The following is a 14566-nucleotide window of genomic DNA, read 5'->3' on the forward strand; positions in this document are numbered from 1 at the left end:
TTGGAGTTTCAGCTTCAGCATCAGTCTTTCCAATGAATATTCAGGACTGATATCCTTTAGGATGGACTAGTTGGATCTCCTTGCAGTCCAAGGGACTTTCAAGAGTCTTCTCCAATACCACAGTTCACACAAATCGAAATTTCTAACACCCTGTTACTGAGATGTCATATGATTCTCCATGGTGTACATTCTCATTGAAACAAATAATAAACGTAACTAATTCATTACAGTTGTGTTCCTAGTAATCTTTTGGTGGAGGACATTGATGATAAATCTAAGACACCTTTTAAGGTATCTAAGTGATAATGTCAAGTAAACAAATGAATATATTGATCTGGAATGGAGTCAAGGCTGGAGACATACATATGTCAGTTATGAGTTTATACATTAAACTTCAAATTTTGGGACTAGATGAGGTTATCCAAGCAGCTTATAGATAGAGAACTGGGTTATGGGAATCTCCAACATTTCAAAGTTGTGCAGCAGAGGAAGAAGAACCAGCAAGAGATTGAGAAGGAATAACCTGTGAGGTAAGAAAGTGATGTCATAGTAATCAAGGGGAGAAAGTTTTACAATTGAACAAGAGTGGTTAACTATAGCAAATGCTTCCCAAAAGTTAAGTAGCGAGGACACAGATGACACAGAAGTGACAATGAATTGGCAACATGGCCATCATTAGTTTCTGGCAAGAATAGTTTCAGAGGTATAGTGAGACAGAAAGACTGAAGTGTATGAAGAGCAAAAGATATACAAGTGGACAAGTCTTAAGGTTTTGTTTCTTTGGTTGGTTGGTTGGTTGGTTTTGTTTTTGTTTTTGGAGGGGAAGATGAAAGAAACAGGATGGTGGCTATAGTTGGTCAAATAGAGCAAGGGAAGTTTTTGGTTGTTATATTGGCTGGTAAGTGTTTATATTTTTTGTGGGAATGATGTAGTTTAAAAACATTTGATGTTCAAGGAAAAGAAAATACCTACAGGAATCAACAATCAAGTCTAAGATGACTGTTAACATATCTAAGTGATAATGTCATTATAGAGGAGGATGAAGGAATGGCCCCAAACCATAAGGAGAGGGGATGGACCTTTGAAAAGAACCAAGATTCGCATCCTTTTAATACGAGGGAAAGATAGAAGATTTAATTCAGAAACAACGGTTTGTGTTTGGGTGGGAGAGTAAGATGGCTCTGACCTGATTACGTCAATTTTCTTAGTAAAATGTGAGATGAGGTCTTCATCAAGAAGGGGATATTAGAGGTTAGAAGAGAGAGAAAGTCAGAGGTATCTTCTGAGAGTGAGAAGGTGTACTGTGGAAAGATGATGATACTGCCAGCAGGGTTTTATATTTGTGCTATAAGTTTATTTTATTTTTATATTTGTGTCATAAGTTTAAAGTGAGTTCAGACAGCATAGTTCAATTCAGTTCAGTCACTCAGTCGTGTCTGACTCTTTGTGACCCCATGAACCACAGCACTCCAGGCCTCTCTGTCCATCACCAACTCCCAGAGTCCACCCAAACCCATGTCCATTGAGTCAGTGATGCCATACAACTATATCATCCTCTGTCTTCCCCTTTTGCTGCCCTCAATCTTTCCCAACATCAGGGTCTTTTCAAATGAATCAGCTCTTCACATCAGGTGGCCAAAGTATTGGAGTTTCAGCTTCAACATCAGTCCTTCCAATGAACACCCAGGACTGATCTTCAGGATGGACTGGTTGGATCTCCTTGCAGTCCAAGGGACTCTCAAGAGTCTTCTCCAACACCACAGTTCAAAAGCATCAATTCTTCGACAGCATTTCTCATGATGTACTTTGCATATAAGTTAAATAATCAGCCTTGACATACTCCTTTTCCTTTTTGGAACCAGTCTGTTGTTCCGTGTCCAGTTCTAACTGTTGCTTCATGATCTGCATTCCAGCTTTCTTTATAGTCCAACTCTCACATCCATACATGACTACTTGAAAAACCATAGCCTTGACTAGATGGACCTTTGCTGACAAAGTAACATCTCTGCTTTTTAATATGCTGTCTAGGTTGGTCATAACTTTTTTCCCAAGGAGTAAGTGTCTTTTAATTTCATGGCTGCAATCACCATTTGAAGTGATTTTGGAGCCCCAAAAAATAAAGTCAGTCACTGTTTTCACTGTTTCCCCATCTATTTGCCATGAAGTGATGGGACTGGATGCCATGATCTTAGTTTTCTGAATGTTGAGCGTTAAGTCAACTTTTTCACTCTCCTCTTTCACTTTCATCAAGAGGCTCTTTAGTTCCTCTTCACTTTCTCCCATAAGGGTAGTGTCATCTGCATATCTGAGGTTATTGCTATTTCCTCCAGCAATCTTGATTCCAGCTTGTGCTTCCTCCAGCCAAGCATTTCTCATGATGTACTCTGCGTGTAAGTTAAATAAGCAGGGTGACAATATACAGCCTTGACATACTCCTTTTCCTATTTGGAACCAGTCTGTTGTTCCATGTCTATTCTAACTGTTGCTTCCTGACCTGCATACAGGCTTCTCAAAAGGCAGGTCAGGTGGTCTGGTATTCCCATCTTTTTCAGAATTTTCCGCAGTTTATTGTGATCCACACAGTCAAAGGCTTTGGCATAGTCAATATAGCAGAAATAGATGTTTTTCTGAAACTCTCTTGCTTTTTTCAACAATCCAGCGGATGTTGGCAATTTGATCTCCGGTTCCTTTGCCTTTTCTAAAATCAGCTTAAACATCTGGAAGTCCATGGTTCATGTATTGCTGAAGCCTGGCTTGGAGAATTTGGAGCATTACTTTACTACAGCATAGCATTATGTTTATTTTCTCAAGTAAACTTCAGTCAAGAGAATGCAAATGTGGAAAAGTATAGTTGGATTTAAGTAAGGATGAGTATCACACAGAAAGGAGCAAGGTGTTTATGAGGAAATGATTGTAATGCTGCACAACTAAGTCTTTGGGAGGTGAAAGGGAAAGGTTTTAGGAAGATATCAGATTATGATAAATAGATTGATGGGCCAATCAGTCAATAGATAAATGAGAAGTGCTGGGAACAATGAACTGGAACTCTCTGTAGTGTAAGGGTTGGTATAATGGAGGTATAAGGTTGAGTTAGAAAGACAGAGATAGTATGTGGTGTGTGGAATGGTGAAAACTTGGATTTCAGACATAAGAGCATTCCAGAAGGTAATTAAATTTTCTAGAGGAAAAGTTGTGTTTTGGTGTGAAAAGACCAAATTATCCCTATTCCATACCCATGCTCAGGCTCAGTTATTTTCTCTAATCCAATTTCTCCTCCAATTTCATTACCTCCACCATAATTTGGCCCCAGGGAGGGAACACAGCCCCACCCATAAACAGAAAATTGGTTTGAAAGATTTACTGAGCCCTGCCCATCAGAACAAGATCCAGTTTCACCTCAGTCAGTCTCTCCCATTAGCAAGCACCATAAGCCTCTTATCCAAACAGAATGGATCTTTTGTTGGATAAGATCTTTTGGATCTTATCCAAAATGATCTCTGTTCATTTCCAAGGCAAACCATTCAATATCACAGTAATCCCAAGTCTATGCCCTGAGCAGTAATGCTGAAGAAGCTGAAGTTGAATGGTTCTATGAAGATCTATAAGATCTTTTAGAACTAACACGCAAAGTCCTTTTCATTATAAAAGACTAAGATGTCCTTTTCATTTATAGGGGACTGGAATGCAAAAGTAGGAAGTCAAGAAACACCTGGAGTAACAGGCAAATTTGGCCTTGGAATACAGAATGAAGCAGGGCAAAGACTAAAAGAGTTTTGCCAAGAAAATGCACTGGTCATAGCAAACACCCTCTTCCAACAACACAAGAGAAGACTCTACACATGGACATCACCAGATGGTCAACACCAAAATCAGATTGATTATATTCTTTGCAGCCAAAGATGGAGAAGCTCTATACAGTCAACAAAAACAAGACCAGGAGCTGACTGTGGCTCAGATCATGAACTCCTTATTACCAAATTCAGACTTAAATTGAAGAAGGTAGGGAAAACCTTCTTCTAGACCATTCAGCACATAGGTGCAAGAAAGAAATGCAGAATCTCAGCCCCACCCCATATCTCCTGAATCAGAACCTACAGTGGACTGTAGGGATCCTGGGTGATTTGTGTAATGTTTGAGGCCTCACAATCACGGGTTTATAGCACAGGTTGTCAACTTTAGCTGCACATTAGAATCACCTAAGAAACCGTTAAAAATCTGGAAGCCCAGACCATTTACCTCAGTATTTCTAGGAGTAGGGTCTAAGCATCAGATTCTTTTAAAACTCCCTATTTGATCAGTGTGCAGCAAGGGTGAATAATCTCATTAGTGGGGTTCAAACTTCTTGGACACCAGGCAATCTGTGGTTAAGTTCCAAATGATTATAGACAACTAGCATGGGGGAAAACCAGGCGCCCACCACTTAAGTAGATATTTAATATGAGTTGAGTAGAGTCTCTCACTCTGGGAAGAATGAAGAGCCCTGCATAGTTGTACAGTTGATGCAGAATAATTTCCCAGCACAACTTTCAAATAATTCTGTTCATCATATCTCTGTATGGAGGTACCTACTAATGGAAAAAAAGAAAAGGAAAAAAGAAAGAAAGAAATGCTTAGTGTATAAAAATGAAAAGTTATGGGAAGTTTTATCCTCTCCCCACTTGTTTTCTTGTGTACACTATTAAGCTGAGAAGTTGAGGCACTCTCCTAGAAACTCCTCAAAGATAAACATTGTAGGATGCTAATAAAACAGTTACAATTAACCTTCTAACAACACAGGTTTGAACTGTGTTGTTCAAATCCTGATATTAGTTAGCTCAGCTGGTAAAGAATCTGCCTGCAATGTGGGAGACCTGGGTTCGATCCCTGTTTGGGAAGATCCCCTGGAGGAAGGCATGGCAACCCACACCAATATTCTTGCCTGGATAATTCCCATGGATAGAGGAGCCTGGCGGACTACAGTCCAGGGGGTTGAAAAGAGTCAGATAAGACTGAGTGATTTTACATGCACAGTACTATAGGATCTGAAGTTGTCTTTTTTTTTTTTTTAATATAAATTTATTTATTTTTTAAATTTTATTTTATTTTTAAACTTTACATAATTGTATTAGTTTTGCCAAATATCAAAATGAATCCGCCACAGGTATACATGTGTTGCCCATCCTGAACCCTCCTCCCTCCTCCCTCCCCTGAAGTTGTCTTAATCCTCAGATGTGCTGTGTGCTATGCTCAGATGTAGAACCATGATTATGTAGGAACTGTGGGTACAGAGGGCCTGCTGTAAAGAATTTTGGATTGCACAAAGGGTCAGCACCCCTAACCCTGTGTTGTTCAAAGGTCGACTGTATATAGCTTTTGAATATAAATAAAAACTGTCTCAGGGTAGTTGTTATGGACTGAATGTTTATGCCTCTCTCCCCTTCACATGTTGATACTGAAACCTAATCCCTCAAATTGGCGATATTAGGAGATGGGGCCTTTGGAAAGTGATTAGGCGATGAGGACAGAGCATCATGAGTGGGATTAGGGCTCTTACATAGAAAACCTCAGAGAGCTGCCTCACCTCTTTTGCCAGTGGGGCACAGAGCAATGGTCATAGATATAGATACTGTAGTTCTTGTCTGTGAACTAGGAAGCGTGTTCTCGCCAGACATTCGATCTGTCTGAATCTTGATCTTGGACTTTCCAAGCCTCCAGAACTGTGAGAAATCAATGTTGTTTAAGCCACATAATCTATGATTTTTTTTTTATAGCAGCCTGAGTGGACTAAGAAATAGGTAAATGAAATAAGCCTACATGCTATAAAATAAAATCCTAGATATTCATTGTAAAATACACATAGGACAAAACATTTCAAGTTTCATGGGGAAAAACATGTTTATTTCAAAAATAAAATTATAGGGAATTCCCTGGCAGTTCAGTGGTTAGAGTTTCATGGGGAAAAAAATGTTTATTTCAAAAATAAAATTATAGGGAATTCCCTGGCAGTTCAGTGGTTAGGATTCCACAATTTCACTGCCAAGAGCTAAGGGTCAGTCCCTGATCAGGGAACTAAGATCCTGCAAGCCGCATGATGCAGCCAAAAATAAATAAATAAAATCATAAATTATTTAAAAGTCAAAGAGCTGTTCATGAGTTGACTCTGAAACTGCCATAGAACAGAAAGGAAATTTTGAAACACACAAAGGTCCATGAATGAACTGAAGTTAATTAGTAATTTGGGAGAGAAAAATAACTGCCTTGCAAAATCGTTATATACAGATTAAATAGGTTAGCCTCACACACATGCATCCATAGCATCTTGTATTCATTCTTGTATCACACTGTGTTATAATTGCTTGCTAATGTCAGTCTTCCTCATTAGACTTGTCTCTGTTATGATATGGACAAGGGTTGTCTTGAACATGCTCTCTCACACTGGGCTGACAGGGTGAGCATGGGCAAGTTACTTAACTTTTCTGGGATTTAGTTGCTTCATTTACACAATGACAATAGTAAGAGTATCTATTAATACTTCACAGAGTTGTTGCTCAGGTCAATGAACTAATAAATGTATTATATACAACAGTGCCTGGCATAGTGTGTTAGTATTAGCCAGGATGACGACAATGGTGATGAAATTCCCTAGACAGTACTTGACATGTATTAAGTAGGTCAGTAAATATTTGTCAAAGGTTATTGAATTTGTCAAATAAATGAATGAATAGAATGGAATAAGTGCATAGAGGAAGGAGTTATTAATTCTGAATCAGAAAACTTTTTCCAGGGGGAATTGAAGTCCAAGCTGGGTTTTGAAAATTCGATAGAAGTTCCCCAGTGATGGGGGGAAGAAGAGGCATTCTCTTAGACTAAGAGGACTGTTCAGGAAACTGTAAGTTGTTTGGTATTATTTCAGCACAAATAGAGAAAGATTGGTAGGAGAAAAGCTAAAGAGTAAACAGGAACCTCATCATGAGGTTTCTTGTGTGCTATTCTCAAAATATGGGCAATAGAGAGCTAGTAAAAAAAATGGGCAGGGGTGGGGAGAGAAATAAACGAGTTATATAAGATCACTTAGGAGAGAGTAGAAGATAAACTAAAGGAGGAAAAGGCTATAAGCAATGTGACCTTTTCAGTAAATGTTTAGAGAATGAGTGAGCGAGAGTGAAAACTTGAAATAGGCGATCTAAAATGGTCTTTTTATGGAAAAGTTTCAAAATGAATTTATTCCTACTTGAGGATTTATGCTGCACTCAAGCCCCTTCTATTTTGTTTGTGCTTATTCCTCTTTGAAAGATGTTGAAAGGAGATACACAGCTAGTTTGTTTATAAACTAAAAGTTTACAAGAAAGCAAAAGTAACAGCTCTGCTTTCATCACTGCTGATGTGACCACAAAAATGTTATTTCTAGTGTTGCCAAATGTGGTCTCCTTCACAGGAGAAAAGAGCTGAAGCAGTAATAACTGGGTCAGTGATTTTAGTGTGTGGATATAAGAACAAATTAGCCAGTGAAGAAGGCATCCCTTCTTGTGTAGCCATTTTGGAGGGAAGTGGTTAGTGAGCAGTGGAGCCCTGTGGGGAGAAGGGGTTGGAGAGGGGACAGCCTGAGCCCTGGGCACAGGAGGAAATTACAAAGTATATTCTTCTTGTCTGGGTGTCCGATTGAAACTTGATCTGTCTTTTTTTTTTTTTTTTGCTTTTTGCTTTTCCCTGAAGATGAGCATTAGTAGCAGTCAAAGTAACAGTCCAGGAAAGGTCACTTACAAGGGACTTGCCTCCAGACACATCTCTCCTGTGAGAAAACACCTAAAACAAGAGAATATGCTGCTCTGGAGTTCGTGGTGGGAGAATATGAACAAGCAGAGCAGATACTCCCTGTATATAGGTGCTAGATCACAAAAAGGCTGACATGTGGTGGCTTTTTTTTTTTTTTTTTTGCTTGCTGTGGCTCAAATAAAAATTTGTTTTGAAAAACCTGGTGGATAGTTGAAAGAAAATTGGCATAAATGGTTCCAACACCCCCTCCCCCGACCTGCCGAACTCAGGGTCCAGCTCTAGTTGAGGTAGGTGGATAATGTTTAAGCTTAGTCTTAAACTGGAATGGTGAGAGAGAGAGAGAAGTTGCTCAGTCGTGTCCGACTCTTTGCGACCCCATGGACTGTAGCTGACTAGGCTCCTGCATCCATGGGATTTTCCAGACAAGAATACTGGAGTGGGTTGCCATTTCCTTCTCCAAGGGAGCTTCCTGATCCAGGGATCGAACCCAGGTCTCCCGCACTGCAGGCAGACTCTTTACCATCTGAGCCACCAGGGAAGCCTGAATGTTAAGAGAAATGGGTGTTTATAGGTAAAACAACACAGTAGTGGCATCAAGGGATAAATTCTAGCAACTGAACGTGGGGTCTATCCTTTCATCCAGGCATCCTAAATAGAAATTAAGAAAGTTTAATAGCAATTCAATAAGAGAAAACCTCTAAGAATTCCCTTTCAATCTCATTTGATATATGTTTGAATTATTGGTGTAAGAGAAAGGCTATATTGGATAGGGGCTGTCACTAGGCACTCAATCAGGCCCTGTAGTAAGACCTGTATATGTGCTATCTAATTAATTCTTTAACTCCTGAAACTGTTTTTTGGCCTAGGAAAATGAGCTTTAGAAAAGACTAAGTAAACTGCTGACAACAACCAGTTAGTAAGTAGCAGAGCTGGAATTTAAATCTAGGACTGTTTGATTACAAAGGTCTTGGTTTATGTTAGACCTCAACTATATTTAAAACAAAAAATTTTATTGTGGTAAAATACACATAACCTTAAGCATTTTAACCATTTTTAAGCATGCAATTTTTGCCTGGGAAATCCCATGGACAGACGAGCCTGGAGGGCTATAGCCTGTGGGGTCACAAAAGAGTTTGACACAGCTTAGCAACTAAAACAACAACAACAAACAAATTCAGTGGCATTAAGTCCATATCATTGTGCAGCATCACCACTGTCCATTTTCAGAACTCTTTTTTATCTTGCAAAATGGAAACTCTATAACCACCAAATAGTAACTTCCCATTCCTTGTTTCTCTTAACCCCTGGAAACCATCATTCTACTTTCTGTCTCTATGAATTTGACTACTCTAGGTACCATATGGAAGAGGAATCATACAGCATCAGTCTTTTTGTACCTGATATTTCACTAAGCCTAATATCCTTAATGTTCATCCATGTTGTAGAATACGTCAGAATTTCCTTCCTTTTGTGGATGAATAATATTCCATTGTAGGCATACCTTACATTTTGATTATCTATTAATTGATCAGTGGACACTGAAATTTTCCCCACATTTTAGCTATTGTAAATAATGCTGCTATAAACTTGGGTGTACAAATATGTTTTCAAGAACTTTTCATTTCCTTGGGATATTTACCCAGAAGAGAAATTGCTGGCTTATATGGCAATTCTATTTTTAATTATTTGAGTTTTTCATACAGTTTGCCACAGAAGCTGACTCAGGTTCAATCCCTCGGTCAGGATGATCCCCTGGAGGAGGGCATGGTAGCCCACACCAGTATTCTTGCCTGGAGAATCCCATGGACCAAAGAGCCTGGCAGGCTACAGTCTATAGGGTTGCAAAGAGTCTGGTATGACTGAAGCAACTGAGCATGCACATACCATTTTACAGTCCCATCAATAGTGCTTCAGTTCAGTTCAGTTGCTCAGTTATGTCTGACTCTTTGTGACCCATGGACTGCAGCATACCAGGCCTCCCTGTCCATCATCAACTCCTGGAGTTTGCTCAAACTCATGTCCATTGAGTTGGTGATGCCATCCAAACATCTCATCCTCTGTCATCCCCTTCTCCTCCTGCCTTCAATCTTTCCCAGCATCAGGATCTTTTCCAATGAGTCAACTCTTCGCATCAGGTGGCCACAGTATTGGAGTTTCAGCTTCAGCATCAGTCCATCCAATGAATATTCAGGACTGATTTCCTTTAGAATGGACTAGTTGGATCTCCTTGCAGTCCCAGGGACTCTCAAGAGTCTTCTCCAACACCACAGCTCAAAAACATCAATTCTTCAGCACTCAGCTTTCTTTATGGTCCAACTCTCACATCCATACATGACCACTGGAAAAACCATAGCCTTGACTAGATGGACTTTTGTTGGCAAAGTAATGTCTCTGCTTCTTAATATGCTGTCTAGGTTGGTCATAGCTTTTCTTCCAAAGAGCAAGCATCTTTCAATTTCATGGCTGCAGTCACCATCTGCAGTGATTTTAGAGCCCCCCAAAATAGTCTGTCACTGTTTCCCCATCTATTTGCCATGAAGTGATGGGACCAATTTCATGATCTTAGTTTTCTGAATGTTGAATTTTAAGCCAACTTTTTCACTCTCCTCTTTCACTTTCATTAAGAGGCTCTTTAGTTCTTCTTTGCTTTCTGCCATAAGGGTGGTGTCATCTGCATATCTGAGGTTATTGATATTTCTCCCAGGAATCTTGATTCCAGCTGGTGCTTCATCCAGCCCAATGTTTCTCATGATGTACTCTGCATAGAAGTTAAATAAGCAGGGTGACAATATACAGTATTGACATTCTCCTTTCCCAATTTGGAACCAGTCTGTTGTTCCATGTCCATTCTAACTGTTGCTTCTTGACCAGCATACAGATTTCTCAGGAGGCAGGTAAGGTGGTCTGGTATTCCCATCTCTTTCAGAATTTTCCACAGTTTGCTGTGATCCACAAGTCAAAGGCTTTGGCATAGTCAATAAAGCAGAAGTAGATGTTTTTCTGGAACTCTCTTGCTTTTTCGATGATCCAGCGGTGTTGGCAATTTGATCTCTGGTTCCTCTGCCTTTTCTAAATCCAGCTTGAACATCTGGAAATTCACAGTTCATGTACTGTTGAAGCCTGGCTTGGAGAATTTTACAGTAAGGTAGTAAATTCCTGCCCCTTCCCCAAAGACTAAAATACAATTTAAATGGAAGCATAGGCACAGTTCACTCTGAAACTTTAAGAACAATGATAAACTGTAACTCTCATAAGTTATATTGGAACATCAATGATCTTGGGCCAAATCTAGCTTGCTGCCTGTTTTTTGTACACATAGCAAGCTAAAATGAATTTCACATTTGAAAATTATTAAAAAAAATTTTTTTAAAGAATACTATTTTGTGACATAGGAAAGTTATACAAAAACCAAATTTCAATGCCATAAAGTTCTTTGGGCCATGGCCATGCTCATTTGTTTATGTAATGTCCGTGGCTGTTTTTGCTCTACAATGGCAGGGTTGAATATTTGCCACAAAGATGTGTGGCCCACAAAGTCTAAAATATTTACTATCTGGCTCTTTATGGAAAATGTTTGTCAACTTCTAGAGCATCACAAAAGAAGCTTGCATTTTGGCATGAACTTACAAATTAAACAAATGCCACTAAAGCATGCAGAGGAAATTTTTACCATACAGTAAGTCAACTATTTAATATGGAAAAAGAAAAGACACTCTAGTATTTATTGATTAAAATAGTTAAGAATTGTGATTAGTACTTTCTAATTGTAGTTTCTTTTTGTACTTTCTAATTGTGATTAGTACTTTCTGATTGTAGTTTCTTTTCCTTGATAAGAGTGTCCCTAATCACCCTCTCCATGTTAAAAAAAAAAATAGAGAAGGCAGAGTGGAAGAAATATTGCATAAATCCATAGCTGGAAGTCTTTGCTAACAATGTGACTCTGGATGGACAAAAACTTTGGTATTTAATTCTGATATGAGGAGAGAGTAGCTAGCAAATACTCAGCGCCTTTTTGAAGTGAAGGCAAAGATCCACTGAACCTTTCCTTTCTGACTTGTATAGCTAGTGATGGGTTGTGATAAAGCCATAAAATTATTTCAGCGTTCTCTAGCAATGATTCTAATCTTTCTTAACAGTTTAAGTCACACTTATGCTGTTACTAACGTTCTAATACATTCTTTCTCTCTATCCATGTGAAAAAGAGAGAGTAGCATGTGTCTTAAAATTTGGAGCAAATTACAAGTTATGCTCAGCTTCCCAGGTGGCACTAGTGGTAAAGAACCTGCCTGCCAGTGTAAGAGATAAGGGTTCGAACCCTGGGTTGGGAAGATCCCCTGGGTGAGGGCATGGCAACCCACTCCCATATTCCTGCCTGGAGAATCCCATGGACAGAGGAGCCTGGTGGGCTACAGTCCATAGGGTTGCAAAGAGTCAGACATGACAAACGATTTAGCAGCAGCAGCATAAGTTACACCATAAATTTTTTTGGAGAATTTTTATAGCACCTCTTTAGAAACCTGAAACTTTCTCAAAAAAGGGTAACTCTAATCTCAGAATATGTTGGAGGGATCTAAAGAGGATCCCTTACCTAGTTCTTACCTACATCCACTTGGATGGAGTGAGCTATCAACTTTAAGAAGGTATAGCCACCATCTCCTCAAGCCATCAAGTAGCTAAGAAAGTGGCTGAGAGTGGCAACCAAAATATAACGGAGAAAGGAAAAAGAGACCCAGAAATGAAAATGCTCAGTGCCTCCTTTCATGTGACACACACATAAAGCATAATAGCAGTCTTACCAAAAATGATAACATTTTAAAAATTCTGTTTTTAGATTCTATAAGATAGACAATTGATTATATAAACACTCATCATAAGAAATCACATCTCCTTAATCTGTGCTCAGCTCTGGGATCTCAATAATTCTGGTCAGATGAAGCACATCTGGAACTTGTCAAAGCAAGTTAACTTTACAGGATAGTTCCTTGTAGCAAGACCCCTGGCCAATGCATTCTTTCCACCACATTTCCACTGCAGTTTACCCATGGATAGTCATCATGAATATTAAAAATGAAGGATAGGTTCCTGTAACTTTACACTTTGCTTGAACAAAGTGAACACTTTATTATAAAATTGGTTTAACAGCCAGCACCTCAAATTTTCCTGTCTTTTTTCTTATTTTTTTAAGTTAATCTTGAGTAGGCAGTCGTAGAAACTAATGCATTCATGGAATATGCCTACTTCTCTCTTCCATGCTTTTTTGTGGTCATCAGTTTACATTTTCTCTTTTTAAACATTTTCTCTTCCTAAACAATTAGGAAGTCCTATGACAAAATTAAGAAAAGAACTAACCGCTCCTCTTAGGGCACTTGAAAAGCACTGGATTCCGTTAGCATCCAGGATTTTTGCATTAAGCAGCTTAGTCCCAGCACTGATAATAATAACTCTTCAAATACTCCAGACATTAATTTATGGAAAATAACAATCGCTAAAACCTAGACATATAAGACGGTGTCTTTGTGTGGGTTCCCCTTAAGGCCAGTAACATTTATTAAACTGTGTGATTCCAGGAAACAGGCAGAAAAGATAGGAAGGAGGAGAAGCCAAGACAAGGATGTGTTAAGGGTCTGGCCACCCCTGTGGATGATCTTGCAGAATTCTTTGAGTGGGCTTGTGAAATGTGCTGTGGAAATTTTCACCCAGATTTAAGAGAAGCCACAAGTATTTATCCACTGTTTTCTGTTCCCCATTGTTTTCTGTTCTCCCTCTTCCATTGCAGGTTGCACATGCCAGAGTGGTCACAAGCAATCTGCTCAAACTTTTCTCTGGTGAAAGACATGATCTTTATTTTACTGGTCAACAAATAAATCTGCCCTCTTCTCCAGAGAGAAATACTATTTCAGTCCTCCAAAGCTTTGCTTTGTGAAGTGAAAGTGTTAGTTGCTCAGTCATGTCTGATTCTTGGTGACCTCACGGACTGTAGCCCACCAGGCTCCTCTGTCCATGGGATTCTCCAGGCAAGAATACTGGAGTGGGTAGCCATTCTCTTCTCCAGGGGATCTTCCCTACCCAGGGATCGAACTCGGGTATCCTGCATTGTAGGTGAATTATTGACCATCTGCCACCAGGGATAGATATCCTTAAAAACTCTACAGTTTTAACTATCAGTGATTCTATCAAAGGATGTGCAAAAAAATGAATAGAAATAGAAAATTATCTTCTGACACGTGTGAGAGGTGTTCAATACAAATGCAGTTTAACAGGTTTAAGTAACAGAAATGTTGAGAGTCTTCTGAGACTGGTCACCTAGTGACCAGTGATCTCTTAAATGAGATCATCTCTGATAAACCTCTTGTTCCTGGGTTGGGAAAATTCACATAGTGAGTTGAGCTAAACTATGAAAAAACTTAGAAGTTGTATGGGTCTCCTTTGACCCTTACCCATTCCCACCCGTTATTGTCATGACCAGTAACTACATGTACTTATGTCATATTGACAACTTGTTCCATGCATACTGTATAAAACTGAGCTTATGTAAATTTATCTTTCACACCGAGGTGGCAAATCTTCATTGTTTCAGTTCAGTTCAGTTCAGTCGTGTCCAACTCTATGCGACCCCATGAATCGCAGCACGCCAGGCCTCCCTGTCCATCACCAACTCCCGGAGTTCACTCAGACTCACGTCCATTGAGTCAGTGATGCCATCCAGCCATCTCATCCTCTGTTGTCCCCTTCTCCTCCTGCCCCCAATCCCTCCCAGCATCAGAGTCTTCTCCAGTGAGTCAACCCTTCGCATTTGGTGGCCAAAGTACTGGAG

This window comes from Bos taurus, chromosome 3 (genome assembly GCF_002263795.3).
Source record: "Bos taurus isolate L1 Dominette 01449 registration number 42190680 breed Hereford chromosome 3, ARS-UCD2.0, whole genome shotgun sequence".
In the NCBI taxonomy this organism is placed as follows: Eukaryota; Metazoa; Chordata; class Mammalia; order Artiodactyla; family Bovidae; genus Bos; species Bos taurus.